Source organism: Apteryx mantelli, chromosome 1, assembly GCF_036417845.1.
Source record: "Apteryx mantelli isolate bAptMan1 chromosome 1, bAptMan1.hap1, whole genome shotgun sequence".
NCBI classification, from domain to species: Eukaryota; Metazoa; Chordata; class Aves; order Apterygiformes; family Apterygidae; genus Apteryx; species Apteryx mantelli.
In genome coordinates this window covers 211,186,431-211,207,299 of record NC_089978.1, presented here as the reverse complement: position 1 = coordinate 211,207,299, position 20,869 = coordinate 211,186,431, and the positions used below count along the sequence as shown (strand labels likewise).

General features: G+C 39.3%; 1 long non-coding RNA gene across 2 annotated transcripts in view; it reads right to left on the bottom strand.

Moving 5' to 3' along the window:
* LOC106485613 (uncharacterized) overlaps positions 1–20,869 on the bottom strand; it is a 540,848-nt gene that overhangs the window by 255,099 nt on the left and 264,880 nt on the right. Inside the window, exon 5 of one of the 2 annotated variants that reach the window (XR_010887357.1) lies at positions 19,572–19,632. The exons of the other annotated variant lie outside the window; for it this stretch is intronic. This is a non-coding gene — a long non-coding RNA (uncharacterized lncRNA). Of the gene's footprint in view, positions 1–19,571; positions 19,633–20,869 lie in introns of those variants that run through there. 2 annotated transcript variants of the gene reach the window in all.

The following is a 20,869-nucleotide window of genomic DNA, read 5'->3' as shown; positions in this document are numbered from 1 at the left end:
GGGGGGGGGAACAGCAAGTCATATCCTTAACTGCTTTAACACATTAGAGATCCACTGAAGGTACACTGGTTTATGCTAGCTGAAGGTCTGGCATGGAAGACTGATTACATGGTCCAGACACATTTTTGATATTTCACTTATTAAGAATAATGGCTTTTAGACCAGCACAAGTGAGAGACAGGGTGTTATTATGAATGAAAAAGCACCTGGGATCCTGTCATTCTTAATTTGACTTCATCTGACTTCTGCTGCTGATTTGCTAGGTGATATTGGGTCTGGCACTTAAAGTACTTATGGCAGACTGGAGGCTGGATTCACAGCGAAGTGTGGATTTTGAGGCAGAGCACGCAGGATTTGTCGGGCGATGCAGGAGCCCACCGTGTAGAGATCTGCATCTCAGCTAGCCATCTGGAGCATCCTATAAAATAAAGAAACAGGAACAGAAACTCATAGGCATGGATCATTCATCTTGAAGCAGGCATTGAGATCACCCTGGTGGGACATGTGCTGACGGAGCCGGCATATCTCCCCTCTGACTGCACCTGGAGCCTGGAGTGACCAGACCAGCTGTAGATACTGGTTACCCTGAGTCAGGGTATGAACTGAATCCCATGCTGATGGTCCCAAGGCTAAATATCTGTAAAGGTGCCTGGGAGCAGAATTCACTGTAAGGCTCAATTCATCTATTTTATGTCATCCTTAGTTCTTCCCATTCAGTAGATGGGAGCGAGTTTAACCACAATGCAGTACATGACCAGTGTACACGATGTCCAAACTAACTAATAAGGAGTGCCATGAGGAGGTTATGTCTGAAACTCTCTCTTAAACTTATGTGTCCCTGTGTCACCAGGATTCAGAGACTGAAAGAGTTTCCTGTGCTTTTGCTGAGTATTTTTTCCCTCTTAAAACAACGTAGGAGAAAACACCTTCTCAGTAGCGATTACATTTGTGTATAAAGTCAGCGCTCTAAGCTACTCCCTCTTCTTATATCTTATTAGAGTGGATCCATACCAGTACTTCTTGCGTATGAAGAAAGGTGGATAGGGTGACTAGGTCAAAATAAAACATGCAAATGGCTACTATCTCTTCTGTCTGGGATACTATCTCTTCTGTTTGTCAGTGCTGAGTCACCTTACAGCTAGAAATGAAAAATTCCCAGGCTCAGAGGGAGAGCATGATGAACTGTGGCAGATTTTTTGAATTCTGGCTTCTTAATGTTTTGGGAGATTAAACAGCAATTGGATAGAAAGATATATGTCAGGACACAAATCAGCACCTTAGCTTCTGCCCAGGTCCCCACATACCTTCCATTTGAAGGCCTTTTGGCAATATATTATATTATGATTTAAATCTATCAGTTCACACTGGCTAAGTACTTTACCATTGAGCTGATTCAGTGCAGACAAAAAAGCAGGAGGAAACTGCAAGAACTTACAAGAAGCTGTGAAGGAGATTCAACATCTGGAACTCCTTTCTCTGAATCATTTATACACAAATTTTACATTAATATGATGTCAAGATCCAGGGTGATGTCTTTCAAGAGAGGAGACTATGATGCTGGACCTATCAAGTTTAGTTCTTGGCTATTTATGATGCTATGATAAGCAAACTGATTTAGTATGCTCACCAAATTCCTACAGATGGACCTCATAGGTCCACCTTCTCTCATCTCATCTCATCCCACCTCCATCTCATATTCTCCCATATTTTTTCATGTAACTCTGCTGTTACTGTACATGAACTGCACATGGTTCACTTCAGCCCCTTCATATGCCCTCATTCTGATGACGGCCCACCTTCACTCCTTTGTCACCAGGTTTTGGTAGCAATGTCCAAGGGGTACAAGTTTAGGAAGACCAGAAGAGAGTGAACTACTTAAAATCAAGATAAGCATTTTTCATGGGAGATGAACCATAAAGCATCAATGATTTTCTAAAACTCCCTGGTGCTCCCTTCTCTCCAGCGTGGATAAATAAAAGTGAAACCCTTCCCCCTCTGCAGTGGCATAAGGCACTGCTAGAGCTTCTTGGTAACAGCACTTTTATAAATCTAAGCCACTCAGAAACTGCCTTCTTGACTCTTAATCTCTGCTTCCGCGAGAGGCTTCCAGTGCCTCTGGCTACGGCTTTTAACAGTCTCAGAGCAGTTTCTGGGAAACCACTGCTAAGATTAGCTTATAGCTGTGTTTCTTTGCCAGCAGTTGCAGCACCTTGGTGGCTAGCGCAAGGATTCTTGTGTATGCCTTGTTTATTCATGTATCTATCTCTGCTGATTTGTCTTAAATTTTTTAGAGCAATTGAATGTGCCATATAATAGCCATGTAAGGCCAGTTTCTCTTGTCTCTCTTCAGGCAATTTAAGCTTTACAGCTGTAATTTATTAAAAAAGAAAGAAAGAAAGAAAAAACTTTATGCTGTACTATCTTTCTCCAACTCCCTCTATAATAAGAAAGCTTTTCTTGAAAGTTGGCGCCTGAACTCAGTACATGTGGTTAAGAATCTGTTTCATGTGTTAGATTTTTGTGCACAAAACCTGTATGTCCTGCACATTATTGTATAATTTATAGGGATGCAATCAAGTTCTGTTCCACAATACAAGCATGCAACTCCCACAGTTTTCTGTGGCAATCTCCAAACTAGTATCCAAGGAGCAGATTTGGTCTGTAGATATGTGGGTTTAGCTCATATGTATTTCTCAATTTTTCTTTTTATAAAAATAGTATTAAAAAGAGAACAACTTTAATTTCTCCAATTTTATATAAGCAAAACAGAATGGTACAAATTATCATCATGTTTTCCCTGTGTATTGAGTTTACCAAATCCTGAGATTAAAGAAAAGAATCTCTAATGGAATTTTTATATTTAATGTCTGAATTTTATTACAGTAATCAAACAGAATGTGCAGATTCACAACAAGCCATATAAAAACCAACAGAAGTTGGCTAGAATATTTAAATCATCAACTCTTTAGAAACATTCACAATATTAATTATGTTTTAATACCATTTTCCCCTTACGAGTGGATACAATGTCCCCATAAACCACATATGCAGAACTTGAGCAAACCCTTTTCATTACACTATGGTACTCGGCTCAGAAAGATTTTATCCATGCTTAGAATTAAATACATCTTTTCTTTAGCTTCCAAACATAAACATTTAATGGAAAGTATTTCTAAAAAGAGCAGCTAAATAAAACTGTGTAGCTTCATTTTACAGACTGTTTTTTATTAAAAAATACTAATATCAGATGCCTTTACAGACTTCAACAGTGAACTCAGAGCTGAGTCCTACTCCCACTCAAAGAAAAAGTAGGGTTGTGTTAGTATCTATGCTTGAAAGGATGATAGTTATATAAGTATTGTAAATAAAACTGTACAGTCAGATAGTACTGCCTCAGGACGGTTCCTTTCCCCAGATGAGTTTACCATGGCCTGCCACTGACTTTTTATACCTATAGTAGCTTCCCCCTATTAAGCCATTCATTTTTAAGATGCTGGTCTGTACCATGCTTCTGCAGATACCTCCTCGTTCTCCCATTAAAACTGAGCTCTGGCACTGTCTGGGCGTCCCATGGTGAGCTGAATCTGCATCGCCCTTGCTGCTCCCAGACAGTGTCTCTCATTTTTGCTGCAGGTTCCCATTCAGTTTATTCCTGGAGGTGAAAACACCTGGCATGAAGTCACACAGTATTCTGTCTATTTATAAAACGATTGCAACTCTCATTCTATGGTATCTAAAGCAAGAACAAACTTCACAGAGGAAGCCTTTTTTTGCAAGGACCTTGGGAAAAGTATTACTGCAGGCTCATCTGAAGGAGCTCTCTTATTTGTTGCTTTTCAACATTTCACAGCCAAAGCAGCTACTGAAAATAACAGAGATTTGCCAAACAACCTATTTCTAATACCTGTAAACACCAAAATCAAAATCCTTCATCTTGCCAGTAACTTTGCCTTCCAGAAGTACAGAAGAGCTTCGAAGTTTTAATTATGCAACAATCTTGTTAATAGAAGAATCTGATCATAGCTATTTCATGCTCTTTTACTTCTTTCCATATACTGAGCTTTTTTCTCTGTGCTTCTACATTCACACCCTCTACCAAGAAGCTGTTAGCTAATACACAAAGTTCTAAGGAAACATCTAAAAGGATCCTGCCAGCGCTGAGGGCCCTTGCCTCTTGGAAATCCTAAGAAATGCAAGACAAATGCTAGAAACATAACTGCCTTGCAGATATATCTCTGCAGGAGTACAGAAGTCCAGCATGTTCAGGAAGTACAATTTTATTATTGGAGTTTAACTGATTTTTATCTGATCACTAGAAAGAAAACTTATGACCATCAGATTAAATTTGAACTTAAACCCACTATTGAATATATTTCCCAGTTGTAATATCGCCAATAAATGCAGGGACTTGGATCATATTCTGAGGAGTAAAAAGCATTGTTGGAAAGAGGATGGAAATCCTGCCGAAGAAGGAGAAACTCCCACGAGGCTTTCTTACATTTTTTGAATACTCTCAAGGCACTGAATCCGTGTGAGCAGGGAGCCGAGTGCAATAGATGAGAATGTCCACTTCAGAAAACAGGACAACCTGAGCAGAGCTAAAAGGACATAAGGAGGTAGAGGAAGAGAGCCAAGTGGCAGGAGAAAATGGCCAGAAGAAGTATCCAATGCTAAGTGAAAAGGAGAAAGAAGATGAAAAATGTTGTCTAGAGTCAGGTGGAAAAGGGTGGTCAGGGAAGTGTCGAGGATAGCGTTATTCAAATTTTAGCTTGTAAGCATAATCTGTTTTTACCATTTTCTACCGTATGATTGCCAGGTGCGATCACAAGAAAAAGTTGATAATCCCGCTTATGTCTGATTTGTAGCATCCAGTTAAAGCAAGAGCATAAAAATGCTCTCAGTCAGGCTCAAAACCCAGGAACCTGAGCATCTTTTAACCCTAAGGTTACCTGAGGTGCTACTCAGTGCAGAATGTTAACCTTGCAAAAGGACAGAACTGCCTACTGCAGAATGGTGTTTTTTTTCATTATAAATAACCTATGGTCTGAAAGTAGCTGCAAAGCAGAAAGAAAAATTTTTATGGAAAGCACTACTTCTGTGGAAAATAGTGTGCTAAGAAAATTAGCTTGTTACTTTTGATTGCATGGTCAAGGCAGCATTTATGCACCTGCCTTTCCCCTTTCCCTTATACTGGAATTCAGTGTTTGGAGATCAATCAGGAGCATAAAACAGATTGTAATTCACCCTTTATTTTTATATGAATATTCTATAAAAGCCACAGTCTTCTCTACAATGAACATCATCAATAACTAGTCAGATATTCAGAAAGTTGCTCTGCTTTCAAGTGAAATTGCTACTGAAATCAAATTTCAAAACATGGTTTGGCTCAATAAAGAATAAGCAAGATCTTTAGAGTTAGATCCAATAATAATCCTTCAGGTTTATAATATTATACTTCAAATATATGGAAAAATTTCTCTTAAAACCAACACCAAAAATACACCTAGAGGAGAACTGAGTTTACCACAAACTTGATTCAATAACTCGTGTTCCATGTTATTCAAAAATAATAGGCATGAATTGTGAATCAATCCTGAAAACTTAAAGTAGTATGGGTAAATGGTACTGCTTTTCAGATAAAGGAGTGCAACTATTTTTACAGTAATCTGGTTTTACCACACTTCAGCAGAACACTATACAATTTTCAACAATGGAGACACTTTGGGAATTTTAAAGCTTTTGTTTCAAAGTTTTTGATTTTTCTTTTCCCAGAGATACTGAACATCCACAATTCCAATTAAAGTCAATGGGAACTTCAAATATAAAATAACAACAAAAAAACAGGTCTACATATGTCTCCTGTGAGTAGCTAAAGAACTGGCCATTTTGCAAAGCTGGCCAAGACACTGCAATTGCCAATGAAATCTGAAGAGATTGCACAGAATTTTATATTGTCTATAGCACTAAACCAATTTTATGATGATTCTTCCTATGATTGCACTAAAATTGTGTTATTCCTGAGTGTAGGGAGAAAATGAGTTTTCTGTACCATTCAATCCCCAGGCAAATTATTCAGGAAGATGGAAAGTCTGTGGTCTCTTCTCTTATTATTGTCTTTGTCTCATGCTGGGTAAAGTACAAGATATGCTGCAATCCGAAGTTCAACAGTCAGATGAACAGAAATGAATTTTTTAAAGGAAAGAAAAAAGAAAGACTCCAAGACCTGGGCTTCCACAGAATTCAAAGTCCACCTAGAATTTTGCTTCCCCATAGTCCACAGAGCTGGAGTGTCTTCATGGAGCCTTCATTTAAGAATTATGCTGTACTTGAGCCATGGGCTCTTGGAAATGTTTGCCTCACTGGAACAAATCCCTTCTAATTATGAAGTAGCAACCTCAACATAAAGAATGTCAAAAGATAAATATACCAATAAACACTATAAAGATCTACTCACAATAAATGAGAAAACAACCAACTCCTCCCACTCCCCAAACATGAACTATTGCATTATAGAAATAGAAGGAGGAAAAAAAGTAGTCTGTCATTGTGTTTGCTTTTAAGATGAAACAAGGTCAGATGAGCTGACACAACAGCCTGTCTCACGCTAGTACGGTACCTCTCTCCCTAGTTCTACTGTAAACTCTTCCTGCACATATTACGGGCCATACAATTGTCAAAACAAGCAAGCGGTTGTGTTTACAACATGCACACTTTAATACTTACCTCCCAAGAGTGGAAATTCACCCTTGTTGAAAAGACAGCGAAGGTTTCTGTCTCTGACAACCCACTTACACAGTTTGTCTAATATCTTTCTTGATAACTGCAGGAATCTAAATTGAAAAGTGTGAGATTCTTATGTTTAACGGACTGGGGTAGAGTAGCCTGGGAAGTTTTCAGCAAAAGGTTTTTCATCAGAAAATGTAAAATTATAGAAAGTTTATGTAGAAATTGGTATGCTTTTGCAAGATACTTTGCTAAAAAATGCTTTCAGGTATAAAGGAGAAAGTTATAGGAAAAAAATTCAAAACAAAAGAAAGTACCTCCAAGCCCAGCACGTGTGGCCTCTGGGATGCAGAGGGGTTTGAACCCGTATCTTGCACATCCCACACTAGTATCTATCTGTTCAGTCCTTCTCTTATTCTTTCTCTAGACCAGTGAATAAGCAATTATTCTCATATACTATCATCTCCAGCAGACAACTTTGATGTATACTTTTAGCTTTGTCTGGGTTAAACGTTAATATTTGTTCTGTTCAAGAACACTTGTTGAACAATTTGTCTTATACCGAGAGCACGTGCACTTTGTCACTTTCTCTGGTTTGTTTTCATCAGCTAAAGCAACAGATTAATGATGTATCAGCACTCCCTCTGCAGGGACCTAACCATGGGTTTTGTCCATTCTGAGTTAGTGCCCTCAACAAGAGGCACTTCTGGCCCTATACAGAGGGGGAAAATGAGAGAGAACAAGACATCAGCTTTCCTTTAAAGCGAAAGAAGCAAAATATTTTAAATCCTGAAAATGCCTGCAGAAGAGAAAATTAATTCACACTTAGTGCAGAAAATTAGCTGTGCAAAGAATTACCTGGGTAGTATTTGGCTGAATCCTTCTTACGTAATTAATATCTTCTGCAATGCATTGGTACTCGAATGGAACATAGTATTCCAATAATGGTCTATCTAATGACATATATTGCAAAGGTAACTTGCATATAGTACTGTGTTATTTAATTCATCAGAAGCTATTATTTGCTATCTCTAATTTCACATGACATGATAAATACCTCTTATAATTCACCACAGCCATGAGTTACATTGAATCACTGCTTTCCCATACAGCACGGTCTGTAGGCTTTGGGTTTCTCTGTGCATTCTGTAGCAGCCACATGGCATTCAGCGGAGCCCAGCTATCAAGAAATGCCGCCTGTTCTGAACAACTTGGCTGCACAGTTTGAACTTTTGTCACATCTCCCAAGCTTCTTTCATCAGGTTTATAAGATTTAAAGAGAAAGTACAGGATAAGAAGTAACTAGATGGTATATTTTGGTATGGGTAGATGATGATTTAAGACTTACACTGTTCATAAGTTTTATTCAAATCATTACTCATATCCACTGCAGGAGATCCATTATTGGTGTTTTTCTTATCAATTTTTCATGAAGGATTCCTGCCACTGTATTAATGTCACCTCCTGGCCAGGATAATTTAAGTAAAGAATCTTTCTTAAAAGCAGCACTTAAAATTAGGGTTTTGGACACATATGACGATATTCCTCCAAGCACTTTCCATAAGTGGAGTGCTAACAATGGCATCCAAACTGACAGACATTAGGGATTACATGCTACAGGCAAATGACAGTTTTCTTCCAGTTTAGTGGTATGCTGGAAACTAACACTAGCTTGCACTCACTTTCTGGCTCTCAAAGAGTGCCTGCTGCATGCAAAGGACACTTGCACCACTAAATCACTGCCACCCAGCACTTCCCTCGAACAAGAAAAAGCACAGCTTCGCCCTATGGCACTGTGCCAGAGACAGTGACCCGTGTGATGGGGCCGTATTTATTAGGGTGGGGGCAACCCCGTTCTCAGGCAGCCGTACTGTCAATGAGAGCTAGTTGTGCAGCTCTGCACTTTGTAGATGGAGCGGTGTGGTCCCAGTACCTTTTTACCACCCTCTGTTGCTTAGCATGCCTTTAATTTTAAAATTTTGATATACATCATCAATGTAGTCTGCTGTAGCTTTCCTGTTTATGTCTGCTCAGGAACACTTCCTGATCAGCCATCCTTATACAGATGTAGAAAACGTTGCACTCTGAAGTGCCCTATTTCACTTTCTCTAGTATAGATTGGCGTTTGCTGTGTGCTACATAATCTTTTTGACATGTGAGTGCAGTTGTGTTTGTGTCCGTGATACAGCTTAATGAAAAATGAAAGTGTAATCCATATTTGTCCCAAATGTATATAATTTAAGGTCAGAAGCAAAGGGGTATGCTCATCTAGTCCAATCTCCTGCACAACATGAGTCATAAAATTTTACCCTATAATTCTGTCAGCGTTTTATTCAATGTGCTTTTGGATGAATAATTCTCAGTGCTAAGAACTTTAAAAAATGTAGACAATTTTTATCCACAAGAATTACTGAGATGTGTGTATGTTAAATCTTTCCTATCTCAGTATTAAAACTCATAAGTGTTTTCCTGAGAGTAAAATATACAAGGTGCAATTAAAGCCTAATGGAATTCTATAGCTGATGTCCTCAATAAAACAAACTAATTCAAGCTGAGGCATATTCAAAAAAGACTCAGTTTACCCTGGAAAAAATTCCAGCTAGTTTGTTCCATGAAACTAAAGATAGAAGAAAATCTACTGTCACACAGCAGTAAACCTACTTAATAAGCAGTCTCTTACCAGAATAAACTGTTTAATGTTAGTGTTACTATTTTTATTTTGTTATGAGAGAGGAATTAGATGGAAAAGTCAAGAATAGATTGGAGACAAAAGCCTGCATTGATATTAATATTTTGTTCAACGAGATTCTTTAATGAGCTGCTTTGTAGAACCCTTCTTGTAGTATACAATAAATTAATATGTAATATTCTTATATTTGTTTCCTCATGTTTATTTCTTTACACATACTAACAAAGTTGAATGGCAAGGGAGATGGCTTAAAATGCAAACATTGCGTATTGCCCTGTTGTTCCTTGGTGGTTTGAAGGTACCATTTAAGTGAGTGAATAATACGTGGCAAACAAAGCTAGGCATATTTTAACCCATAACTATTAATCATGTACAAAGGAAGTAAGTGTAATGTTAATAAATTTTATTAAGTGTAGGCTGTCTGGTCCAGGCAATATGGGCTGGTAGCTAAGGTGCTAAACTGGGAGACAAGAGCAGTAGCATTTGCCTTCCACAGAACTGTAGGGTCACTTGGGGCAAATCAGCGTTTTGTCTCTTTCTTCCCTTGCACACCACTGCTGTCTCATTTATTAAGGTGCAGAGTCTCTTGCCTAAGCCATTCATTTTTGCATTTTTGAAGACATTGTGCTATGCAATCTAAGCTGAAGCTCAGAGGTAACACAAGCAACAGTAACACGTTTTGCTGGAGGTCACTCAAACGCTGTCTAATGCATGCATAAAATACTGGCAGAGACTCTCTGTCCTGATGTGCAAAGGTGTATATAGTGCATGAAGACTGCTACCTGTGATCTTGGAGAAGTGCATATTTCAGATGTCCCATATATAAAATAGGCCGCTAGCCATCTGGCTGCCTACTGTACTCCAAAATAACCAACGTGTAGCTGGAGCTGTTCAAAAAATGGCTGAAAATATAAGACTAGTCAAAAAATAGTCATCTTCATATGCAATTTCCTTAAAAAAATAGCTGGAGCTGTTCGAAAAATGGCTGAAAATATAAGACTAGTCAAAAAATAGTCATCTTCATATGCAATTTCCTTAAAAAAACATGTCAGCTGGAAGAAAACTAAATCTGAACAGAAACTGCACATTATTCTGGACAGGCATGAAAAGAAAATGAAATAGAGAAAAGGATTAACACAGCTGAAAACCTCTCCAAACTCCTGTAAAACTAAAACTACTCAGAGCATTAGACAGTGCATCTCTATATAGAAAACAGATGGGCAAAGCAAGCAGAGGAAAAGTCACACAGAAGAGCATAAAAAGGGAGACACCCTTAGAGCCTAAAGCAGTGGGAAGTCTTTAACTGGCATATCTACTGCCAGAAGCTTGACTCATGTCCCCTGGGCAGAGCTCTGCAGGGAAGTGCTGCTCTGCTCTTGGGCTAGGAGATGCACAACACCAAGGCCTGTTCTGATGCCTGCCTGTTCAAAGGCTGCGATCATCCTGACCCTGCCTCAAAATGCATAGAAGTCAGACGATATCTTCTGTGCCTTCCCTATCCCCCCCCAAACGGTTACTCAGTCTTGTGTTGCTGAAAACTTCTTTATTTTGAGACATTTGGTATCACAGCTAGATGCTGTAAGTCTTCCAACAAGAAACCCCCTCCCTCACCTTTTGTATAACTTTTTTCCAGGATCTCAAGCTTCTAAGGACACCAAAGAACAGTTAATAACAAAGGAAGACTTCTTCTGTGCATGACTGACAGTAGTAGGGTCTTCTGCCCACCAAGAGATAAGTAAGTACATGTTACAGCAAAGCAGTGCTCCATTCTAATACCCTGTTTTGTAGTGACAAAAAGCAGATGCTTCAAAATAAGAGGCAGTGGACAATAGGAATAATTTCACATCCAGAAAGATTTCCTTTTAATCTCTTACATGCAAGAGAGTGATTTAAACTTGAAAAAGGGAAGTTTTAAAGCCCTTCTAATACTCTCTCTCTTCATCATTAATCATAACAGCTCTGAGTCTTCTTGTGATCTGTATAAATGACAAACTCTTTGAATTTTTGTAGGAAGATAAATCTAAGATATGTCTTCTCACATGCCATCAGTAAACCAGTGATTTGTTGCTTATGTGGCAAAGAAGTGAAGGACATTGCACAGTGAGGAAAAATATTAATCAAATTTATCAAAGCCTGTTCAACCTTATTTATAAGGACTGGGCCATTAAACAGCAAGAATGGAGATTGCACATAACGATATAAATCATAATTACATAGAATGATTTGCATCACTGAGACATTCAGTTGTGACTAATGGGATCAGCTAGAGTCTTTATTTTGAAGAGGATCAGTTCAAATTGTTGAGCTAATGGCTGAAGACTTTTTAAAGACTGGGCTTAAATCTTTAATGCACTTTTTGTTATCACTGGTCCCTAAATAAAGTATGGTGAGAAGTAAACTCTCACTCCTATTTAGAGTGTCTTAGAAATCACTCTGAGCATATATTGGCAATCTCTGTGAAGGATATCACTGAAAATCTAAGACCAAAAAAACACCAGAAACAGCCAAGCAAAAGCTTTTCAATTTTTTCTGTATGATCTTTCCCAGTTACCTATACTTGCACTGAATATCTTCTTGCTTCTCATACAAGTCCAGTCAACTAATATAGCTATTAATGGGATATTATTATGGGTAAAGAAGAACCTAGGAACATGATCATAAAGTTAAATTAAGGAATGAGACTGTGAAAATAATTGATTTGTTGGTTTAACAGCAAAAGTAAAAAATTTGAAAAAGTTTTAAAAAATTGCCTTTGTTTCTGAGCAAAATTAAAGCTGTAAGACTGGGTTCAGCTCTGCCTGAAATAAAATATTTCAGTAAGGAGGAAAAGCTGTTTTTCCTATTTCTTCTTCACCTCCCAGCTCTCAACAAATGCCTCACTATAGCTCAGACTTTTATAATGTTTATTTGTTTGCTAATAAAGGGTTCAGAGAAGGGCAGTGGGTGGGAAAGAAGAAGAAGGGAGAAGAGATATGAAATATATTACCTGACTGCCAAATGTCACAAGAATTCACATTTAGCATGTGACATTTCCCTTTCTTTAGAGCTTAGGAGAAAAAAAAAAAAGGAAAAGAAAAAAAAAAAAACTTCTTAATTTTGACCATGTGCTTAAATCCCACTGAAGTCAAAAAGACCAGAGGATAAATCAGAGCCTTAAAGAAGTTGCATGGTGAAAGACAGTGATGGGATCAGCTGGATGGTTGGTGCAGTATGGAAAAGTAGGTTTTCTGCTCTGATGGTGCCTGTCTCCTGTCATTCTTCTAACATCGACAGGACCTGGAGGCTGAAAGTTGAGCATCTCCTGCAAAGGGCAACCCCAGACAGCTCCTCTTGACAGAAGTTTTATACAGAACAGCAACAGCAAGCCAGACTGTGCAGATTCTCTACATCTGTTTTAAGCAATTAATCCCCTAGAGGTAACTACACTCACATGCAACTAATTTTACAGTGTGTTAGATAGAATGCGATTGAGTGAGCAGACTGGAAATTAAGGAAACCTAGTATTTATTTTGCGAAAACAAATGAAGAGGCCATTAACCTTCTGATAGAACTGATTATTATGTATGTTTTAAAATATTAGTCCTCGCTCTTGCTCAGAGTCTTGAGAACTGAACAATAGCTGTGGTGACAATCAAGATGATGCTACTTGTCAACACTGAGCCAAGACAATTTATTTTGATGAGGGAATTACAACTTTCCAAACATAAACATGAAACATTATCCCATAAACTCTTAGCCCCTCTTCGTATCAATCAATCAGCTCCAGGTTAGATCACCATCTTCTCTGAAAAAGACAATCAAGGTCTCTTTCAGACTGCTTTAACATCATTTCCTATGCCTTACTGAAGTGAGAACTTCCTCTCAGAAGTGAGTGTCTATCAGGGCTTCAATAAAGAACATCAAAGTCCTTGTATTTGCCCTACAGTAACTGGGATCATACACACACACACACACACACACACACACACACACACACACAAAGCAAACATTCCCCCTAAAAAAACAACCAAACAAAAAAATTAACAACCAAAAACAGTCAGTTATATTGCTATGTCTTTAAGTTTCCTTATGTTCATCGTCTTGCATGTACATCTATTTCATAATTCCATTGCCAATGTCTAGGTATGACATATCTTTTATAAGGTATCACGTGTGACAGTTCTCCTACTCTTATATATCCTTATACACTATTCTTATAAAATCTTTTGTGCACAGATGTGAATTTTATCAGAGCAAAGTTTCTTTTAAATGACAGCAAAGTGGTTATTAAAACCTCTTTGCTCTGGATTAGCATAAAATCCATGCTAAAAATCAATTTTGTTAATCAAGTTCAAGTCCCTCTGTGGATATACCCCCTCCCACGTAACCAGTTCCCATGTTAAACCAGTAAGCTGAACCAAACTGAAGTGTTTCACAGGACAATCACCGCTTTAAAATTATGCTTGGAATTAAGCAGTGTTCTGACCCTTTGTGAGCAAACCCTGGTGCAAGGCAGAGTCAGGATAATGGAGCAAGCATGTGATTGCCCTTTAAAGTGCAGCTTATGGTTATTTTGATTTTTATCTGCCTTCCAGGTCCTCATTTCTTCCAAAAAACTTTGCAACTTATCGGCTAGTTTCAGTCATACCTGTTGGCAGAATACCATGATATTATTAAAAGTTTGTAGCTGAGTAGAGGAGAAATACCCAAATAACAAATCCCACTGAAGAATTAAATTCTACCCAGAGAAGTCAAGTATATTATTGTAAGGTACTGCAGAGTCCACATGGGTGAGAACTGTTATGAATGAAAGTCTTGGGAAACCAGGCTCCATAAATTCTGCTGCTCCTGAAACTACTTGCTTTGCTTCCTGGCTCTGTACAAGGAAATTCCCAGGGAAGACACTATTTAGCCACAACTCAATGTAAAAGAATCCTATTAGCATCTCACCTGCTATGTATGTGGCCAGATTATTTTGGCAACACTCTGCATTAGAAACCGAACACAAATTCAGTCTCCTTCTGGTGTCCCGCACAACAAAATTTTGGGATGAACTTCATTCATTCATTTAGATAAGCTTTGTAGCCCTGGCTTCAGGCAAACCTACTGCAGGCATGTGCGCTATAAACTTTCTAACATTTTACATAGCCAATGTACACAGCTCTTGACCTTCAAATTCCTTCTTCTTTTATTTCATCAATTAACCTAAATTTTATGTTTTCATGAATTGCCAAAACAGCTGTAGATTTCATCAGCCAAACGTATTTAACCCAAAGATGAATTAAGCACAGTTTCTAAATGGTGGGTTAGTATAAAGAAAGATGTTTAGCTAAGTTATAGCTTAAAAATAAAATGATACTTTAAAACTCAGTATGTCTCCTCTAATCAGTGCATGTCTGCTAATTGTGTAGAAGTTATGACTGGGATACACAGATATATTTATGAGCTCATTTAAAAGGTCAACGAATATAAATAGTTACTGCTGTTTTTAAAAATTTGTACCTGCAATAGAAAAAATATTGAGATAGATAATAGGGCTCATGACCTATTTCTTCTAACTGAAATATCCCCTCTGGGACTTGTAATTCATTGCATTTTAGAAATAACGGCACCTGATGTTCTAAACATCTTGACTCTCTTTCCCTATAGAGTTCTTTTTTATGCCCAAATCTAATGACAAATTACTTCCACACTTATCTTCAAAAGGTAGGAGACAGTCAGGTCTCTTTTTGCATTTTCTTCCTCGTGCCTCTAACTTAGGAAGATTTTACTCCTTCTCCATCTCCCCAAGCCTTTTACTGGCCATTATAAGAGAAATAATTCTCTTTCTTCAAATTAGGGGTCTGTTTGAACTATTGATGAGAGAAAGATATCTAAATTCCAATGAGCTTTTGCAGTTGCCTGAGAGATATATTGACACTTGTTTTGATGGCAGTTCATGCTCTCCAGGTGTCCAGAAAGGCAGCAAACATTTAGATATAGCTTTGTTTGTCAGTGGGTTAACTACTCTGGCTGGTGTATTTGTAAGAAAGAACATAACCATTTGAAGTACTGCAATAAGTTAACAGTCCCTTTACCCTATAACTGAAAGACCAGAAAGCAGGTCTGTGCTTAGCATAACCACTCTCAGATAGTTTTTGGATTGCTACAGCGTGGCTGAACTGAAAGCTCAAGGTTGAATTACTTAGCTTGGAGTAAGTACAACCATGAAGATTTCTACAGCATATTTTGCCATACAAAAGGAGTTATCATGAAAACTCATCATACATGTCATTTGAAGTGAATAAATACACTCAGGTCAGCTATTCTGCCAGTGAAGGAAGGTTTCTTTCACTCTCTCTTAGCTCTTTGTATTCAAGAAGTGTTACACCAAAATAGCATAGGGATAGAGCTTTCATTTAAGGAAGAACAATTTTGGGAAAAGATCACAGGAGGAAAATTTTAGATTTGGAAGATGCAAATATTTTGAAAAACGAAGGGATATTATGAAAATGCAGAATTAAAGCATACCTAATCAGTGGCAAGCACTGATAAGTAGATTACTGCGCTAAGAATTATTTACATGCTTTACAGTATTCCTGGTTTAGAAAACGTCGTCTCAGAGTATGCTAGATTGCACCAATGATTATGGTACAGTGAATTCAGTAACTTTTTGTGTCAATGAACTATAGGAACTCAAAAATTAAAGCATGCAGAGCTCTTAAAAAACAGAATGAAGAAAACCTTGGCTAAAATCCAGCTTGGAGATTTATTCCCTCTTTTATGTGAAAAAAAGTGAACATTCTTTATGATCCCTCTGGGCAGCACAGTTCTTAAGCCTTGTGAATTTTAAGATGAGTGTATGAAACTGTACAGATTTGAATAAAATTTATGAACAATGTAAATTTTAAGTTATCATCTACACATACCAAAAAAATGCCGTCTCCTCACTAGTTCCTTCTCACCCTGAACTTTCCCTTTAAATCTTATAAACCTGATAAAAGGAGCTCAGGAGATGTCACAAGTTTAAACTGTTTTTCTGTCATCAGGTCAACGAGATTTCATGTATTTGCAGACAATTTTGTGATTTACAGTTCTCACATTCCAGTCTGGTTCCGACTGTAATGAGGTCCCAGTGACTGTCACATCCATGAGTCACGTTATTAATCCACTGCCAGACTGCGTTTGAACTGCTACACTTGTAAACGAGCCAGCATGAAACGCTTGTGTCTTGCAGACCATCTGCTAGATCCTTAGTGAGTGTAAACTAACAAAATTTCACAGACTTCAGTGCAGTTCCAACAAAGTACAGCCACTGACAATCTGCCTCTGCAAATTCCCTTGGTGCATATTTCAACTCCTATTGACTTATTATGTGCCTAAATTGCAGTAGCATTTAAGTACTGTAGTCTTTATAGACATGCTATAAAGATATTTGATGTCAGTGATAACTGAATGTTTCTTCTACTGCATTCGTTTACAGAAATAAATCAGGAAGAATTTATTTAGTACCCTTAATAACACATTTCAGCAATCAGTTCTACCAGTGTTGTGTTACTATCTTCTGCACTAACAAGGCATTGAAGTTAATAACAAATCCACTCACCACAACATGGATCTCGAGACACACAATCTGATTACATTCCTCTCTTGCATGGAAAGGATTTAAGTCTTTACTGGCAGACCACAGACACAAGTATTAGCCTAATAAATGCATGAGAATGATGTTACGGTTTGTGAACAGCACAATTATGTTACAAATGAATTTTAAAAATCAAATTGTTTTTATAAATAGACTACTGAATCCTGAATCATGGACCAAGTCTTTTCTGTGACATGACATTAAGAAACAGCAACAAAATTATTGCTCTTAATCAGTACAGTTTACAATTTAATAGAATGCAGGAAACAATGAATGCAATCAGACAGACAAACAGGGGGCTATGAGAAAATAATGAGACAAAATCACCCATAGCATATCACCGACTTAACAACCACTAGTTTCCTTTTCTATCTTGGAAGGAAAATTTAAGGAGAAATTTCAAGAAGAATAACACAACAGCTATATGACTGTTAAATGAAGTTCTGCTGAGCATGAGGGGCAAGATGGGAAAAATACAAAGGCATTTGCTTTTAAATTCAGAAAGTTTGAAAATCAGTGTTAAAAGGTGGTAACAAGGCTGAAGATGAAGTTGCTGCTTCTTCAGTGACTCAGATGACAGGAGGGACCTTTGAAATGAAAGGAGGCTGGTGTGGTAGAGCAAACAACGAGGAATGTCACAAGTAAGGCAAACTGGGTGGGACATTGCAATAGCTTTCACAGCAGCATTTGATATAGGAGAAGACTGCATTTGTCAAAGCCAGAGAAAGGGTGTTTTAAAATGGAAGTGCAAGATGATGAAAGCCTGGACAAGGATTTTAGCTGTAGGTGGCAGGAAAGGCCATATCCCAGAATTGTTATATGGAAGGAAGATCAAAACTTTGACTTTGTTTGGATATAGTGTATAAGTGATGGTGGAGGAGCCAACAAGGAGAGGTGTGCTGCTGGACCTCGTACTAACAAAGAAGGACTGGTGGAAGATGTGAAGGTCGGGGGCTGCCTTGGCTGCAGTGACATGAGATGGTGGAGTTCAGGATCCTGCGAGGAGGAGGCAGGGCACTAAGTAGGATTGCAACCCTGGAGTTTAGGAGATCAAACTTTGGCCTCTTCAGGGACCTACTTGGAGGAATCCCATGGGTTAGGGCCCTAGAAGGAAGGGGTGTTCAAGAGAGCTGGTTAATATTCAAGCATCACCTCCTCCAGGCTCAAGAGCGGTGCATCCCGATGAGTAGGAAGTCAAGCAAAGGGGGCAGGAGACCTGCATGGATGAGCAAGGAGCTCCTGGCAAAACTCAACCAGAAGAAGGAAGTATACAGAAAGTGGAAAGGGGGACAGGCCACTTGGGAGGAATATAGGAACGTTGTCAGAGTATGCAAGGATGCGACGAGGAAGGCTAAGACTTGTTTGGAATTAAATCTGGCGAGAGATGTCAAGGACAACAAGGAGGGCTTCTTCAAATACATCAGTAGCAAGAGGAAGACTAGGGAAAATGTGGGGCCTTTGCTGAATGGGGTGGGTGCCCTGGTGACGAAGGATGCAGAGAAGGCAGAGTTACTGAATGCCTTCTTTGCTTCAGTCTTTACTGCTCAGGCCAGCCCTCAGGAGCCCCAGACCCTGGAGGCAAGAGAGAAAGTCTGGAGAGAGGAAGACTTTCCCTTGGTGGAGGAGGAGTGGGTTAGAGATCATTTAAGCAAACCTGACACCCACAAATCCATGGGCCCCGATGGGATGCACCCAAGAGTGCTGAGGGAGCTGGCAGATGTCATTGCTAAGCCACTCTCCATCATCTTTGAAATGTCATGGAGGACAGGAGAGGTGCCCGAGGACTGGAAGAAAGCCAATGTCACCCCAGTCTTCAAAAAGGGCAAGAAGGAGGACCCAGGGAACTACAGGCCAGTCAGCCTCACCTGCATCCCTGCAAAGGTGATGGAGCAGCTCATCCTGGAGGCCATCTCCAAGCATGTGGAGGACAAGAAGGTGATCAGGAGTAGTCAGCATGGCTTCACCAAGGGGAAATCATGCCTAACCAATCTGATAGCCTTCTATGATGGAATGTCTGGCTGGGTAGATGAGGGGAGAGCAGTGGATGTTGTCTACCTAGACTTCAGCAAGGCTTTCGACACTGTCTCCCATAACATCCTCATAGGGAAGCTCAGGAAGTGTGGGCTAGATGAGTGGACAGTGAGGTGGATTGAGAACTGGCTGAATGGCAGAGCTCAGAGAGTTGTGATCAGCGGTGCAGAGTCTAGTTGGAGGCCTGTAGCTAGCGGTGTCCCCCAGGGGTCAGTACTGGGTCCAGTCTTGTTCAACTTCTTCATCAATGACCTGGATGAAGGGACAGAGTGCACCCTCAGCAAGTTTGCTGACGATACAGACTCTTTTCAGTGGTGCCCAGTGACAGGACGCGAGGCAATGGGCACAAACTGAAACACAGGAAGTTCCATCTGAACATGAGGAAAAACTTCTTCACTGTGAGGGTGACAGAGCACTGGAACAGGTTGCCCAGAGAGGTTGTGGAGTCTCCTTCTCTGGAGATATTCAAACCCCGTCTGGACCTGATCCTGTGCAACATGTTCTAGGTGACCCTGCTTGAGCAGGGGGGTTGGACTAGATGATCTCCAGAGGTCCCTTCCAACATCATCAATTCTGTGATTCTGTGATTCTGTGATGTAACCAGGCAAGATGACCTTTCTGACAGTCAACATGGCCTAGAAAGAGGTAGCAGTTAGCCAGAGCACCATTTTAACACTCCTGTGCTTGATGTTGACAAAAAGAAAGTGACAGTATCATGATTTCAGTTTGGATAGACTGTAGGAGATTGGAGGAGGTAGGATCAAGCAAAAGGAGGAAAAACAGAACTACTAGCTGTCCGTTCAGAACGTGCAGCTGAGTTTGTATTCGTGGAAGGGATTACTCCAGAACAGAGAGCACACAGAGAAAAGAAGCTGGTAGACTGTTCACAGAGAATGGAAAGGGAAAAAGAGAATGTTCACCTGAGGTATACAGGAAGAGTCAAGTGGAAAAAGAGACAGGAAAGGTTAGACTACCACAGCCCAGAGGACAAGTTTTCAAGAAGATAAACAGATATAACAGTACTGAAGACACTGGGGGAACATCAAGGAGGAGATAATATTAGTTGAAAGTTTACTTAAGAATAGGTGAGAAAAATTGTGAAAGTGGTCTCTGGGGAGTGAAAGACATTACGTATTGCATGAGAAAAATCTAGGTCAGATTTAGGAGATGTGACTCCATAATGATGTGGCTAACAACACTGGAGTTTTATTTTTAGATAAAAAGAGATTAAAAATGCATTTAAACAGTCAGTCAAAGATTATCAAGAAGATAAAGGAAGAGAAGGGAAGGAGCGGTCAGTGAGGAAGACTGGAAGGATTAAGGTCTAAGGAATAACCAGGTAGGCTAGAGAGGTCTAATGGATGAGAAATGTCTACACATATAGTAGGGGTGAAGTGGGAGGAGAAAGCTAGGTGTGTGCCTGTGTGGAAATCTTGTTACATCCTTTCTGCTCCCTGTGGGAGACAGTCAATGACAGGAATTGGAAGCTGGAGGAGACATACCATCCAAAACTAAAATTGCCAGTATTTTTTGGATGCCCTACACTTCTCTGAATTTTGAGTTAAGTACTCACAAGTCCAACTCAAGTTAAAGGAAGCAGTTTGCATTCAGGGTGGAATTCTTATCATCGGACATCCACCATCAGCAAGGTAGATGTTCACATTTGAACTGGTCACCCTCAGCTCCCTTCACAGCCAGTGAAGAGAAATGTGTACATCTAGGGAACAATTTAGGCTGATTTGTTTTTACTCCCACATTTGGATGAGATGAATTAGTCTCTTAGCTCAGTGACTGTAAAGGTGGCCTTGGGTAACCACTTCAAACCT